Source organism: Ovis canadensis, chromosome 2 (genome assembly GCF_042477335.2).
Source record: "Ovis canadensis isolate MfBH-ARS-UI-01 breed Bighorn chromosome 2, ARS-UI_OviCan_v2, whole genome shotgun sequence".
Classification (NCBI taxonomy): Eukaryota; Metazoa; Chordata; class Mammalia; order Artiodactyla; family Bovidae; genus Ovis; species Ovis canadensis.
This window is the reverse complement of record NC_091246.1, coordinates 69,442,484-69,456,339: the sequence shown is the minus strand read 5'-3', so window position 1 is coordinate 69,456,339 and position 13,856 is coordinate 69,442,484. Positions and strand designations below refer to the sequence as shown.

Genomic DNA, 13,856 nt, shown 5'->3' with positions numbered 1-13,856 from the left:
TTGATAACTGCATAGCATCTTCTTTCATATTTATGCTATATTTTATTTGAGCTTTATTTTTGAGTATTCAGATCCTAATTTTTCCATATTATAAACTCTTTAAGGAACATATTTTTACATACAGCTTTGTGTACTTATTCAATAATTTGCTGTGAATCAATTCCAAGAAGCGGATTTGTTGAGAACAAAAGAATGAGCCTGCACATTCTGATGGATAATGTCAGGCTGCCCTGCAGAAAGGCGCCAATTAAAACTCTCACCAAAACTTTGTGGGAGGGTCAATGAAACTAGACTCCATGCTGACCTAAGTTTATTGTTTTCAGTACAGCAACACACCCTCAAGTCAATGTATTTAAAATCTCTCTGTACACAATTAATGTGTTTTCACTAAGTTTGTATTTAATACAGCAATGTTAGTTGCTCAATATGGAATTCTACATTTATTCTTCATCCTTGGCTCAGAGTGATTTATATTTTATAAAACTCAACACTGTCTCTGAGGGTAAATTTACAGAAAAAATGAATTCCTTCATTCAGAAGTCTGAGGATGAGAAATGCCTGACTACTACATGATATGGGGCTTGGTATGTAACCAATCAGTCAGAACAGAGATGAGAATAAATTCCAGACTTCTGTCCTAAGACTGAAGGGGTCATGATGTTGAGAGAACACAGTTACGGCTAGCCTCAAAGTACCTTCTGGAATAACTACTCCTTCACCCCCTCAGAAGAGGTATCTAATGCACACACATCCCCAGAACAGGCAGATGATTAAGACAGAATGCTGGTAAAGCAACAGAAGTTCTAGCTATTGCTGGAACAGTGAGACCAGATTCCTTAAATTACCATTATGGAGCAGAAATTTATACAACCAATTATAGGTTAACATAAAAAAACTTCTGAAGTTATGAAACAAAAGTAGACTTTTTAGAAGAAAGAGAATGAGGAATATGGGGGGAAATACAAAATTTATATGTACTAACAACATTTATTTTGGGGGTGAACTTACAAAAATAAAACCACAGTGTTAAAGACACATGTATATATTATATATAGTGTTGTATGATCATAAAACTCTTAGTTGCTATGCTTTACAACTGAAAGGGCTCTGAAAAAACCACCTAAATCCTTCTTTTGTAAATGAAGGACATTTTGTAAAATAACAGAAGTTAAACAGCCAGAATATAGTCAAACAAACTAGGCAGTAGAGGTCTGTGTCTTTATTTAGAGAAGTGAGGAGAGGAAGGCACATCACAGCTTTTACCTATGAAAGAGGCAGGAGGGGATGGAACTTTCCTTTTCTGAATTTCCTCTAATTTTCTATTTATTTTCTTAATCTTTTGCTCCTCACTCCTTTCCTCATAACCCTTAACAGATATAAAAGGAGCCAGTTCCTGGAATTCCAAGCCCATGGAATATATATTTCTTTATTCTTCTCATTAGCAGGAACATTGGGCCTCTGTAGGGGATACCTTAAGGTTTTTTTTTTAAGGAGAGAGGGAACAGTATTTAAGCCCTAAGTGTCCAAACAGCTCCTCTTGCTTTACTGCTACTGCTAAGTTGCCTCAGTCGTGTCCGACTCTGTGCAACCCCAGAGATGGCAGCCCACCAGGCTCCCCCGTCCCTGGGATTCTCCAGGCAAGAACACTGGAGTGGGTTGCCATTTCCTTCTCCAGTGCATGAAAGTGAAAAGTAAAAGTGAAGTCGCTCAGTCATGTCCGACTCCTAGCGACCCCACGGAATGCAGCCTAACAGGCTCCTCCGTCCATGGGATTTTCCAGGCAAGAGTACTGGAGTGGGGTGCTGTTGCTCTGACCTCCCACTAAAACACCGCACCTCCTGACAGCGGAGGGGCTCCGCGTCACTGTGGTGCAAGAGTGACCTCCAGAGTCAGAACCCATCTGAGCACTCATTTCCCAATTCACTAGACAAGCAGTGGCCCGGGGTCCTGCAGCACCAACACCACAACGCAGAATCTCAGGCCCTCAGCCCAGACCTACTGCCCAGAATCTGCATTTCAACAGGAGTCCCACATTAAAGCCAGAAGCACTGTTTCAAGGGAGATCTTTGTACCACTTTTGCCTCTCTACAAAGGGAAATGGTGTAGTGGTAAAAGGATCCATTCCATTGATTTTTCTTTATTTTTTGGATTTCCACCTTCACTTTAAAAGTCTTAAATCATACACATTTCTTCAGGCCTCATGAACACAGAGCCCAACCCCAGAGTCCAATACTGCTGTCAACAGAGAATGGCAGAGTTGTGCCTTTTTTGTTTTTTTTAAGGTTTCAAAGGTAGTTACTATTTTTCAAGGTTTCAAAGGTGTTTACTATTTGTATTTTTTATTTGCTTTGCATTTGCTTTTTAAACTAGCAAATCTGCAGTGAACTTGATCAAACTGCCATGCTTTTGATGATCCTGGGATTGCATATACTAAAACAGTAAAGTATCCTCTTGATCTATTTTTTTTAATTGAAGTATAGTTGATTTACAAGGTTGTGTTAGCTTTAGGTGTACTTTTTCAGATTCTTTTCCATTACAAGTTAGCACAAGATATTGAATATAGTTCCCCGTGCTATACACACACACACACACACACACATACACAGTAGCTCCTGCTGTCTATCTCCCCTTGACTTTAAAAACAAAGTGTTTCTTTCTTTATTTATGGCTGTGCTGGATCTTTGTTGCTGCACAGGCTTTTTTTCTAGTTAGGGCAAGCGGGGGCTACTCTCTAGTTGTGGTCTGTGGGCTTCTCACTGTGGTGGTTTCTCTTGTTGCGGAGCACAGGCTCTAGAGCGCATGGACTTCAGCAGTTGCTGCGTGTGGTTCAGCAGTTATGGCTCCCAGACTCTAGAGCACAAGCTCAGTAGTTGTAGCACATGGGTTTCGTTGCTCTGTGGCATACGGGTTCTTCCCGGATCAGGGACTGAACCTGTGTCTCTTGCATTGGCAGGTGGATTCTTTACCACTACCAAAGAAGCCCTTCCCTTGACCTTTATTTAAAAATTTATATTAATGCTGGCAGGAAGAGACAAGGAGTATCATTCCATTATAATAGGGATTGCAAGCAGACACACAAAGTAGCACCTTTCTCTTTGTAGAATTCTCTATTTTGGACCTTTCATTCCAACTTTCTTACTCTAAAAGGGGAGGAGGCTGTGGCAGAGAGGCTGCAACATGGGCCCATCCCTCTAAGCTGAATCTTTAATCACAACACGAGAGCCATACAGGTGGTGAAGGGACGATAGACATGTTTTACAACCCCACTGGTTGGCTGCCGTGGGTGAATAATGGTCAAAAACTGGATCAATACCATCTTAATGCATATGTTCACACTGAAGTAAAAACCATGAGGGGCCTTTAGAAGGAGTGTCAGCCTTCAAGCTCCAACAAGCCATACCTGAGTGAGAAAGAACCTTTCTAGTGCCAAAGCTGCTGTTCTGAGTCTGGGTGAACAAACACACGCTCTAGTCTTAACAGCTCACTAGAACCCTGCTGTGATATGAACTGATAATCAGATACAATACAGTGACTTAAATCTCTAAATTGCATTTCACGATATTACTGGACCAAGTCCACACTCTGAGATCAGTTGCCACAGATCTTTACAATTCCACTAATTTCTGGTGCCTTCCTCATTTTCTCTTATGCCTTGAGCCAAGGTGGCCATACAACATATGGTCTAGATTGGAACATTTTTAAGAATGTTAAAATGATAAAGAGATGGGATGCTAGGACAACAGGCATAACCTAGGGCTGTCTCTGGAAAACTGGAACATATAATATTCCTACCTGTAAAGAACTAACAGAAACAAAAATGGGGAGGGAAGGGAAAAACAATAAATAGCTGGGAGACTGCTATAAAGACACTCTAGAAACTGACTACAAAATGGCATCTTATATATTTCTCACTGCGATGGGGTTCATTCAACACATCCTTATTAATAAGATATAGTAAAAATGCACTATGAGTGCTAACAAAGGCTGATAGTAATGTGTGGTATCAAAAGAAGCTATGGTATTTCCAATAACACTTCGCATAAATGCCAATGAAATCATTTCTAGACTGCAAGGCTCCTAAGAATACAATCTCAAGACACTGTCCTGGGAATGAATCACATTTGACATGCATTGTTTCTCTCACTTTACCCAGAGTCTCATAAGTGGGTTATCTAAATGGTTTCAGTATTAAAATTCTCCCAGCTTCTATTTTTAAACCAAACATGACAACAAACACGTCCACACTTGACAATTTTACAATGCGTTATCTTAGCTAAGCTTTCAAATAGCTTTGTGAGATACCGTCTCCTGTAACAGATAAGAAAACTAAAGCTCTGAGAAGTGAGCTGCATGCATGACTTATTGTGCAAGTGCAATGATTATGTTACCCTCGTTTTCTGAATATCTGACATTCAAAGCCTAGGACAGCTGGTATTCAAAACTATTTTTAATTAATTAAAACTCCTTTTTTGAATGAATGAATACATTCCATAAGAAAAGGAACTGGTCCATATTTATTCCTGTATCTATGATCTCACTTTATGACCCAGAGAAGGCAAATCTAGTACATATACAGAATTTTTTAAAGAATATGGGGATGTAAATAAAGATGAAAGGAACAAAGAATTTACTAAGTAGCTAATACATCTTAAAGGAGAACGGATATGTAGAGATGGTGATCTCTAACAGGCAGTAGACGAGCTTGGTGAAAGTGAAAGTTGTTCAGTTGTGTCCAACTCTTTGTGACCCCATGGACTATACAGTCCATGGAATTCTCCAGGCCAGAATACTGAAGTAGGTAGCCTTTCCCTTCTCCAGAGGATCTTCCCAACCCAGGGACTGACAGGTGTCCCACATTGCAGGTGGATTCCTTACCAGCTGAGCCACCAGGGAAGCCGAAGAATACTGGAGTGGGTAGAATATCCCTTCTTTAGTGCATCTTCCTGACCCAGGAATTGCACTGCAGGCAGAGTCTTTAAATCCAGAAGGCTGAAATGTACTACAGCAACTAGATCCTTTAGTTCTCCACCTGATTTCCTTGGACTTCAATATCAGCTCTATGGATAACACTTTCCCCGAACTACCCACTGAAGGTCTCAGATTGGAGCTGGTTCATGTCTCTGCTGTATGTACGTATGGGCCAAAAGAAGTGAGGTCCTTCAGCGCCTTCACTATTTGTTCTTTTAAGTCAGCAAGGAAAAAGTAACTTGGAACAAATGAGACCCTGGCAAGAACTTTTCCTTCTAACACTTTCCTTTCAGTGTTTTTCCTCATTTGATACCATGGGTGCACACAACTATATTGAGTTTTCTCCTCAAATCCACTCCCTTAAAACAAATTGGAATTTTTTTTTTCAAGTGCATGCATGTGTGCATGCTCAGTCACGTCCAACTCTTTGCTACTCCATGGACTGTAAGACCTCCAGGTTCCTCCGATTTTCCAGGCAAGACTACTGGAGTGGGTTACCATTTCCTTCTCCAGGGAATCTTCTGACCCAGAGATCAAACCTGCATCTCCTACACTGGCAGGAGGATTCATTACCACTGAGCCACCTGAAAGTCGTGTCTGACCCTATGTGACCCCAGGGACTGTAGCCTTCCAGGTTTCCTCCGTCCATGGAATTCTCCAGGCAAGAATACTGGACTGGGTTGCCATTCCCTCCTCCAGGGGATCTTCCCCACCCAGGGACTGAACCTGGGTCTCCTGTAGTGGCAGGCAGATTCTTGACCGTCTTACCTACCTGGGAAGCCCCTGAGCCACTTGGGAAACCTTAAAAAAAGAGTGAGGATTAAATACACATTTAATGGAGAAAGACTATAGAAACTAAAACACTACACTTTTTTTTCTGTAACTTTCATTAGTTTGAGATCTGGTCAGTGCTAAAGGTAGATAATTATAATAGAGTAATTAAGTTTCATGGAAAAGCAGAGAAGGAAAAAGAGGTATGAAGTGATAGTTCTTAAATTTCAGCTTCTGTAACCGTTTATCATATTTCAATAATATAATAAAAGTATAATATAGCATACTTATAATACCAAGAAATATCATAAAATATCAGTATGTAACGAGATATCTACTCAGAGCTTACCTGTCTAGCCACTCTAGAAAACTGGAAAACTAATGAGAACAGAAAATAATCAAATAAATAAACTATAAGTAAAATAATATCTATGAACTTAGCTTATACAGAAATCCCAAACCCATGGCCAATTTACTCTTCTTTCATATGTTCTAAATATTAAATTTGGTTGTTTGGGTACCATATCCCCAGTAGGAGGTCTGTACAGTCAAAGCTATTGTTTTTCCAGTATTCATGTATGGATGTGAGAGTTGGACTATGAAGAAGGTGGAGTGCCGAAGAACTGATGCTCTGGAATTGTGGTGCTAGAGAAGACTCTTGAGAGTCTCTTGGACTGCAAGGAGATCAAACCAGTCAATCCTATTGGAAATTAACCCTGAATATTCATAGAAGGATTATTGCTGAAGCTGAAGCTCCAATATTTTGGCTACCTGATGTGAAGAGCCAACTCACTGGAAAAGACCCTGATGCTAGGAAAGATGGAAGGCAAAAGGAAAAGGGGGCAGCAGAGGATGAGATGAGCAGATAGCATCACCGACTCAATGGACATGAATTTGAGCAAACTCTGGAAAATAGTGGAGGACAGAGGAGCCTGGTGTGCTGCAGTCTATGGCATAACAAAGAATCAGACACGACTTAGCAACTGAACAATTCCCTAGTAACCCTGATCAGATTATAAAGTCATGGGGATTGCTTGAGAAAGTCGTAGTAACTCAAAGGCAAATTCCTACAGCAAGAGAAGAGATTTTAAAATAATGTTTAAAAAGCTGAAATGTTGGCACAAACATCCCTATAAGCTGTATGTTTCCTAAGGACAATAATCTTATAAGCATAGTCCTAACTTTCTGTAAGAACCTTAAATTTTGTTCTGTAACTCTGTAAGAAAAGCTATAAGTTCTTTGGCTATGTTTTTCTCTTTAAAAAAATTAAAGATATAATTCACATGCAGTAAAATTCACTCTAAAGTTTTAGTATACAGCTTTGCAAGTTTGGACAAACATGTGGTCGCTTAATCCCCATCGCAATCAAGATACAGGTTAGTTCTATGACCCGGACAAATTCCTCTATGCCCCTCTGTAGTTAATCCCTTCTTCACCCCTGTCCTCTGGCAACAACTGATCTGCTTTCCAGTTCCTATAGTTTCGGCTTTTCCAGAATGTCATATGAACAGAATTGTGCATTATTTTTAAACATGTCTATAAGGACATAATCAATTTCATAAAATTTTTAAACCAAAATGGTTCAAGTGAGAGAGGGACAGAGAAGATATAATTTGAGGGACAAATTCTGAGCCACTGGGAATGCTCAGTTCTCCAGAATAGAATATTCTCTGGTGAAGAAGCACAACCTATATTTTTACTGAAATATTTTTAAAATAATGCCTGGGGGATACTTATATTTTCCAAAGGTGTGTATAACTGTCTAGTTAGGTACCCTAAACAAACTTAGAAAGACATAAAAGTAAAACAAAGGGTCAAGCAATGACAGTATTAGATGCTGTTCTGCTCTGAACAGTTAGCTCCAGGAGTCTACCATCATGCTTTTGGTTCTCTTGTTATCCTGCATGTAGTCTAGACTAGTACTAAGCACACAGTAAACACTAACAAACGCTTGTTGGAAGAAAATGTTTAATTTTGTGGCCAAGCCAGATCATTAAGGCCAAAAATTAATTTGTGATCAAATCACAAAATAATGCTTGCTCTTGTTTCAGTTGCATAAACCAATGTATATATTATTAGTTTTTAAACATTAGAGATTTCATTTCTTAAAAATGTGACCTCTCTTATTTCACTGATTATTAACTTTAGGCCTAATTCTTAAACTCCTAAAAATTTCAGAGTAGTCCTTTTTACCCAGGTCAATGGTAATACTTCTCTGAAAACAGCAGTACATACATAAAAAGCACGGGTACGTAGCATCTTAACTTGAAAGCACAGTGAGTACACATCAATTCAAAAATCTGTGCTTTGTTTAACTGCTTTCCCAGAAGGCAATACATAACTCAGTCTGTTAGGTCAGGATTCACGCTCCTTCTGTTACAGAGGTTAAAAAGACCAGCCTTACCACAGACACTGAGTGGAGAAGAACCGATCCTGGTAAAGAATGATGCGTTTTTTATGTAATGACACATCGACGACTGCACTAAAACACACATTTTCCCAAATACAAGAGAAATCAAAGCTAAACCTAGTTCATTTATGTTAAGAATCCTTTGCTATTAAACCAGATTCTTATGGCAGAAACCTCCTAGAATCTGAAACAGAATTTTGCATGGACAATAAACAAAAAAATGTATTGCAGAAAGGATCCTATGCTGCAAAAGAAGCATTTAAAGTGTTAACTAATGTTGAGAGTTGTTTTTAAAATGATGAAGAGCAGATCTTAAAACAAGGTAATAGCTATTTTAAGGTAGTAGTTTTGAAAAGCCTGTGAAAGTTGTGGACTTTTTACCAGAAGATGCACATACGTACACACAGAGACTCACCCATCTAAATGAGATTTCAAAAGGAGACGGAGGGCTGTCTCCCTACCCTCAACAGATCCAAAGTTCAAAACTTTTGTTTTAAAGTATAGTGACAGTGGAAGTCGTTCAGTCGTGTCAAACTCTTTGCGACCTCATGGACTATACAGTCCATGGAATTCTCCAGGCCAGAATACTGAAGTGGGCAGCCTTTCCCTTCTCCAGGGGATCTTCCCAACCCAGGGATCGAACCCAGGTCTCCCGCACTGCAGGCAGTTTCTTTACCAGCTGAGCCACAAGGGAAGCCCTTTAAAGTATATGATCTTTCCAAATTGTGATCTTACCAGACACTTTAAAATGACCATTACTTTGCTCATTTTCTATGTTTCCAAATAGGTTTTGCTCTCTTTTCATTTTGTTTATGAAAAGGTTCATAACATATTAAACATGGAGCTATAAAGTAGAAGAAAAAAGTGATAAATTTACTCAGTTGGAAATATACATTAGGTTTTCCCAGGTGGCTCAGTAATACGTAAAGAACCTGCCTGCCAATACAGGAGATGCAGGAGACATGGGTTCGATCCTTGGGTTTGGAAGATTCCCTGGAGGATGAAATGGAAACCCACTCCAGTATTCTTGCCTGGGAAATCCCATGGACAGAGGAGTCTGGTGGGCTTTGGTCCATGGGGTTGCAAAGAGTTGGACACGAGTCAGCTACTGAGCACAGCACACACAAACCTGCATTAAAAAATCTTCCACAACACTAGGGATACTTACCCTCATCATCACTCCAACACTGGGTTAGGAGAGGCAAAGGCTGCAAGGAAAGGCACAGAAATAAAACTCAAAGTACTACAAGGAAGTACTAATTTCTTCCATCGATAGTAGAAGCTAAATAGATGGAAGAGGAAAAAAAAGGTGACAAGTACCTATTTACTGTGAATGACACAGAAAGAAATTAATTTGCCTTTGTAAATTCAATTACATTTCAAATGAGAATTATCTGTCACATAAATTCTTGTCAAACTTGAATTTTTCTCCCTCTCAAAGATGGCGAATTCTATCAGCTGGTCACTCACGGAGCCACAAACCATCCCTCAGTTCTTGTGGCTGAGTGTGCCCATGAGACAGGAATTTGGGGTAGGAAATTTACAAAAGCACTGCTGAGATTAGCAAAAATCAAACACCTGTTCAAAAACCAGACCTGCCACTAAATTCCACTCTCCAATTTTCAGTTTGCTGAAATCTAAGTCAATTCAGAAGTGTTACTGTAAAAATAATGTTTGTCTTTTAAGGTTTGAGAGGATAAAGAAATGAGTCTTCACATGTTACCCTCAGAGTAGGCTGTTCTCTCCCACTACTTTTGGAAAGCACAGAGTGGCATGAGGATGTCTCCTTCCAAGTTCCTTAGGTGCAAAGCCATTTGCTTTAAAATTCTTTGGAATTCCAATGCTCAGAACACCCTGTACATTGCTTTGTTCATGTGTTTATGATAGTGGTGGTGATGATCTTATTAGCTGTTTCACAGAACAATCCCTGTTTGGAAAAGGCAGAAAGAATACTAACAAAAAGAGAGGATTATCAAGATGGATGCTCTTCTTTACATCCAATAACCACAGCAAACATGTGATAAGGTGGATTTTAGTGCAGGAAACAACAGTTAGGTAAAGGACTTTCACTTGTTTATCTGATAAAGATAGAGTAAATATACACAAGCCCAGACTACCTCTAACCATACTGCACACATCTAACTGCATTAATTATCACTTTCATGGGGAAATCACATTTCTTACAGATGAATTTCTCACCATTGCAGGTCTTTCCCCCACATAGGGAAAATGTTTTTCAGGTTTGGAGTATCACTGATGGTAAATGAAAATTTGATTTGAGCTAACAACATGGTTCTTGCCTACATCTATTTAAAAACTGACAATAAAATGGAGCACTCTCTTTCAAAATTTCACTGCAACCTAGGCAGACATTTAAAAATGTTGATGTGAGTTCTAAAAAGGTTTTCCATTCAAACAGACTTCATCTGCCTGAGCAGTTAGGACAAAGCTGAATAGTCAAGAGTCTAATACTTTACAAAGCATACGATTTGGGATGAGAGATTTGGGGTTCCCTAACTCAGGTGTGGAATTATTCTAAAATAAAGCTATGTACAATGAAGACTTTACCTAGAGCCTGAGACAGGCAGGCAGGCATGTGTGCGCTCATACATACACACACACAGGAAGGCAGCAGGGAATGGCACTGCTTGGAAATATCATCCATGATCAGCAGATGGAAAGAAGATGGGCTCTTAGAAACTTACTGCAAATGACAAGAATGAGAGAAAATGAAAATGGAGACACATATTCAAGTAAAATATAGTGGAATATAATCCTAGACAAAGTAAAAGGACAGCTTGGAAACACCTGATGAAGCCTGGTGAAACAACCTGTTTAGCATCAGATCTCTGCGGGAAAAGCACATCTTTTAGAGTGTTTTTATGGCTGAGCCTGGTGGACTACAGTCCATGGGGTCACAAAGAGTAGGACACGACTTAGCAACTGAGCACACACATGGGACTCCTTTAGGAATGTAGGACTTACACGGAGATATGGTTTTTTATGTACTATGCGTTTTATGATGCTTTTAAGTCATCAACCTTGTTTAGGTGAATGTATTAAAATACACAAAAATAAATGTAGTTAAATCCATTTGTACTGCCGTAGGTTACAAAGAGTAAATAGGTCCTAAGTTCTTGACCTTGTTACGTCTCTTTGCTCTCTGGCCCCAGCAGTGGCACAGTCAAATTGACTGGCAGGAAGAAGAACCATCCTGTGGAGGACTCAGAAGGAAATTTCAACACTCAAATGATTCAAGGATCAAAGGAATCTATGGAAGAGAACTGTAGGGAACCAAGTGCTTCAGTGGCAGAAATCAAACTCACCAAGTTTAAGACAACAAAGCTAGGCTCTCCTGAAAGGATGGACAACCTTTGTTTGCCCAGAATTTGGGAGCAGAGAACCAAAACATTCTTTGCCAAATATTCTGCCTCAAGTTGACAATACACATTGGGACACTTCACAGAGTTGGTGCCAACAAAGGAATTTGAGCACCAATGGTGAGGAACCATTTATCTGAGATTCTATCACTATGCTTATCCTGAGCAAAATCAGAGCATCCCTGACATAGCAGCTATAGTTACATCCCTGGCAAGCTATAGTTCCCTTCTGGAAATGTGAGATGGTGGCCCAGAAGGCAAAACCTTAGGAAGGTATAGGAGAAGAGAGCTGCTCTGTCTATGGGATTTTCCAGGCAAGAGTACTGGAGTGGGTTGCCATTTCCTTCTCCAGAGGATCTTCCTGACCCAAGGATCGAACCTGGGTCTCCCACATTGTAGGCAGAGGCTTTACCGGCTGAGCCACCAGGGAAGTTGAAGAGAGAACAGAGGTGGTTAATATGGAACAAGTGATTTTAGCCAAGAAAGCTTTATAACTCCACAGGCAAGAAAAACAGCAGGAGCAGGGAGCCTATATGAGTGAACTCACTGCCCCTCCTTTCCTATTCATTCAGTCAAATCCTGTTCGCAATCAGCCACAGGGGTTGTTTGTCTACATTTCATGTCATGTCGGACAGGTCAGGGTTCCAGGCAGTGAGATGAGACCTATCTTTCTTCATGGCACTGGTCTGCCAAAAGAATCCCTGGAACTGCAAGAGTCTATGATACATCGTGAAAGTATTTAGATGTTTTAGAAGTTGATGAAAAGCCTCAGATAATTACAGCGTCAGTGAAAAAGAACGACAACAGTACACTTCTTGGATGAGCAATGTCTTAGTCCACCACTAATGATGGAGACCATGTAGCTAAATTAATTTGCCCCTCAATGGCTGCTCTACTCATGTTTTAATCATTATTTTTGATAACAACCCCTGGATCTTCAATTTCAGTTTCCCCAACAGTGACTGCTGCTTTATAAGCTAAGATATAAAACAGTGGACATTCCATAAGGGCTTACAGAGTATGAAGCTGACAAGCAACGCTCAGGATCTGGGAAAAACTACTCTCTTGATAGAAAACAACTAAGCTCCGCTTCTTCATTATTGCCCAGAATGATGTGGAACAGAAGGGAAATGAGATGCTTATGATCCAGGTGAGGAAAGGGAAGAGGGAAGGTGGATACTAAACAAACAGAAATAAGCACCTAGCTTGCATGGTTAGATGTGCAAATAATGAGAAACAAGACAAGGCAACTATCTAGTACAAGAACACGGAGAAGTCTGAAATTATTCTGATAATAATCACCAAGGATTTGGTGTGTGGCTATCTAAGAGCAATTCTTCACTGTCTCCTGGGAAACTCCTAAATCTCATTTGATGAAAACAGACTGGGCTCTATTCCAGACCAACTGACACTTAAATATGACACTTGAATATGCATATTCTAAAAAAGCTCCTCCAATAATTCTGATGTATTGGGTTGGCCAAAATGTTCATTTGGGTTTTTCCATAAGATGGTATGGAAAACCACAATTAACATTTTGGCCAACCCAAGACAGTGAAGGCAGAATCACTGTCTGAGAGCATTAAAAAAACGGTCAAACTAATAACTAAGCCTCTATGTACCATGCATAGGTGGTTGAGTGGTAAAGAATCTGGCTGCCAATGCAGGAGACGCAGAAGACACAATTTGATTCCTGGGTCAGGGAGGTCTCCTGGAGAAGGAAATGGCAACCTACTTCAGTATTCTTGCCTGGGAAATCCCATGGACAGAGGAGCCTAGCAGGCTACAGTCCATGGGGTCGCAGAGAGTCAAATGTGACTGAGTGAGCACCCACCATGCAGAAACTGAGTTTATGATTGCTTACAAAAGGGCTAAAAAGGAATGTGAATGAATGGATGGAGAGAGAATATTAATAAATTGTGAATGCTATTTTTACTTTTTATTGTTCGACTAACATGGAATTCTTACTTTCTAATGATAGAAGGAATGAGTATTCTCCCAGGGCTTCCCTGGTAGCTCAGTCAGTAAAGAACCCGCCTGTAGTGCAGGAAACCCAGGTTCGATCCCTGGGTGGGGAAGATCCCCTGGAAAAGGAAATGGCAAACCACTCCAGTATCCTTGCCTGGAGAATCCCATGGACAGAGGAGCCTGGTGGGCTGCTGTTCATGCAGTCGCAAAGAGTTGGGCACGATTGAATGAACTAACACGGGTCTCAAAGGGGCTTATTATGAATAAGATGTAACAACATTTCCTTCTGTGGGTTATACTGGTCTTCATATTTTGGGGAAAGGGTTTGACAAATACATTCAGGATCTCTGGTTCTCTGA

The 13,856-nt window shown here is 40.1% G+C and overlaps 1 protein-coding gene across 6 annotated transcripts in view; it reads right to left on the bottom strand.

Moving 5' to 3' along the window:
* KANK1 (KN motif and ankyrin repeat domains 1) overlaps positions 1-13,856 on the bottom strand; it is a 215,813-nt gene that overhangs the window by 75,652 nt on the left and 126,305 nt on the right. For 2 of the 6 annotated variants that reach the window (XM_069576426.1, XM_069576437.1), the window contains one exon: positions 9,318-9,357. The exons of the other annotated variants lie outside the window; for them this stretch is intronic. The gene's annotated coding sequence lies outside the window, so the exon portion shown is untranslated. The remainder of the gene's footprint in view (positions 1-9,317; positions 9,358-13,856) is intronic. 6 annotated transcript variants of the gene reach the window in all.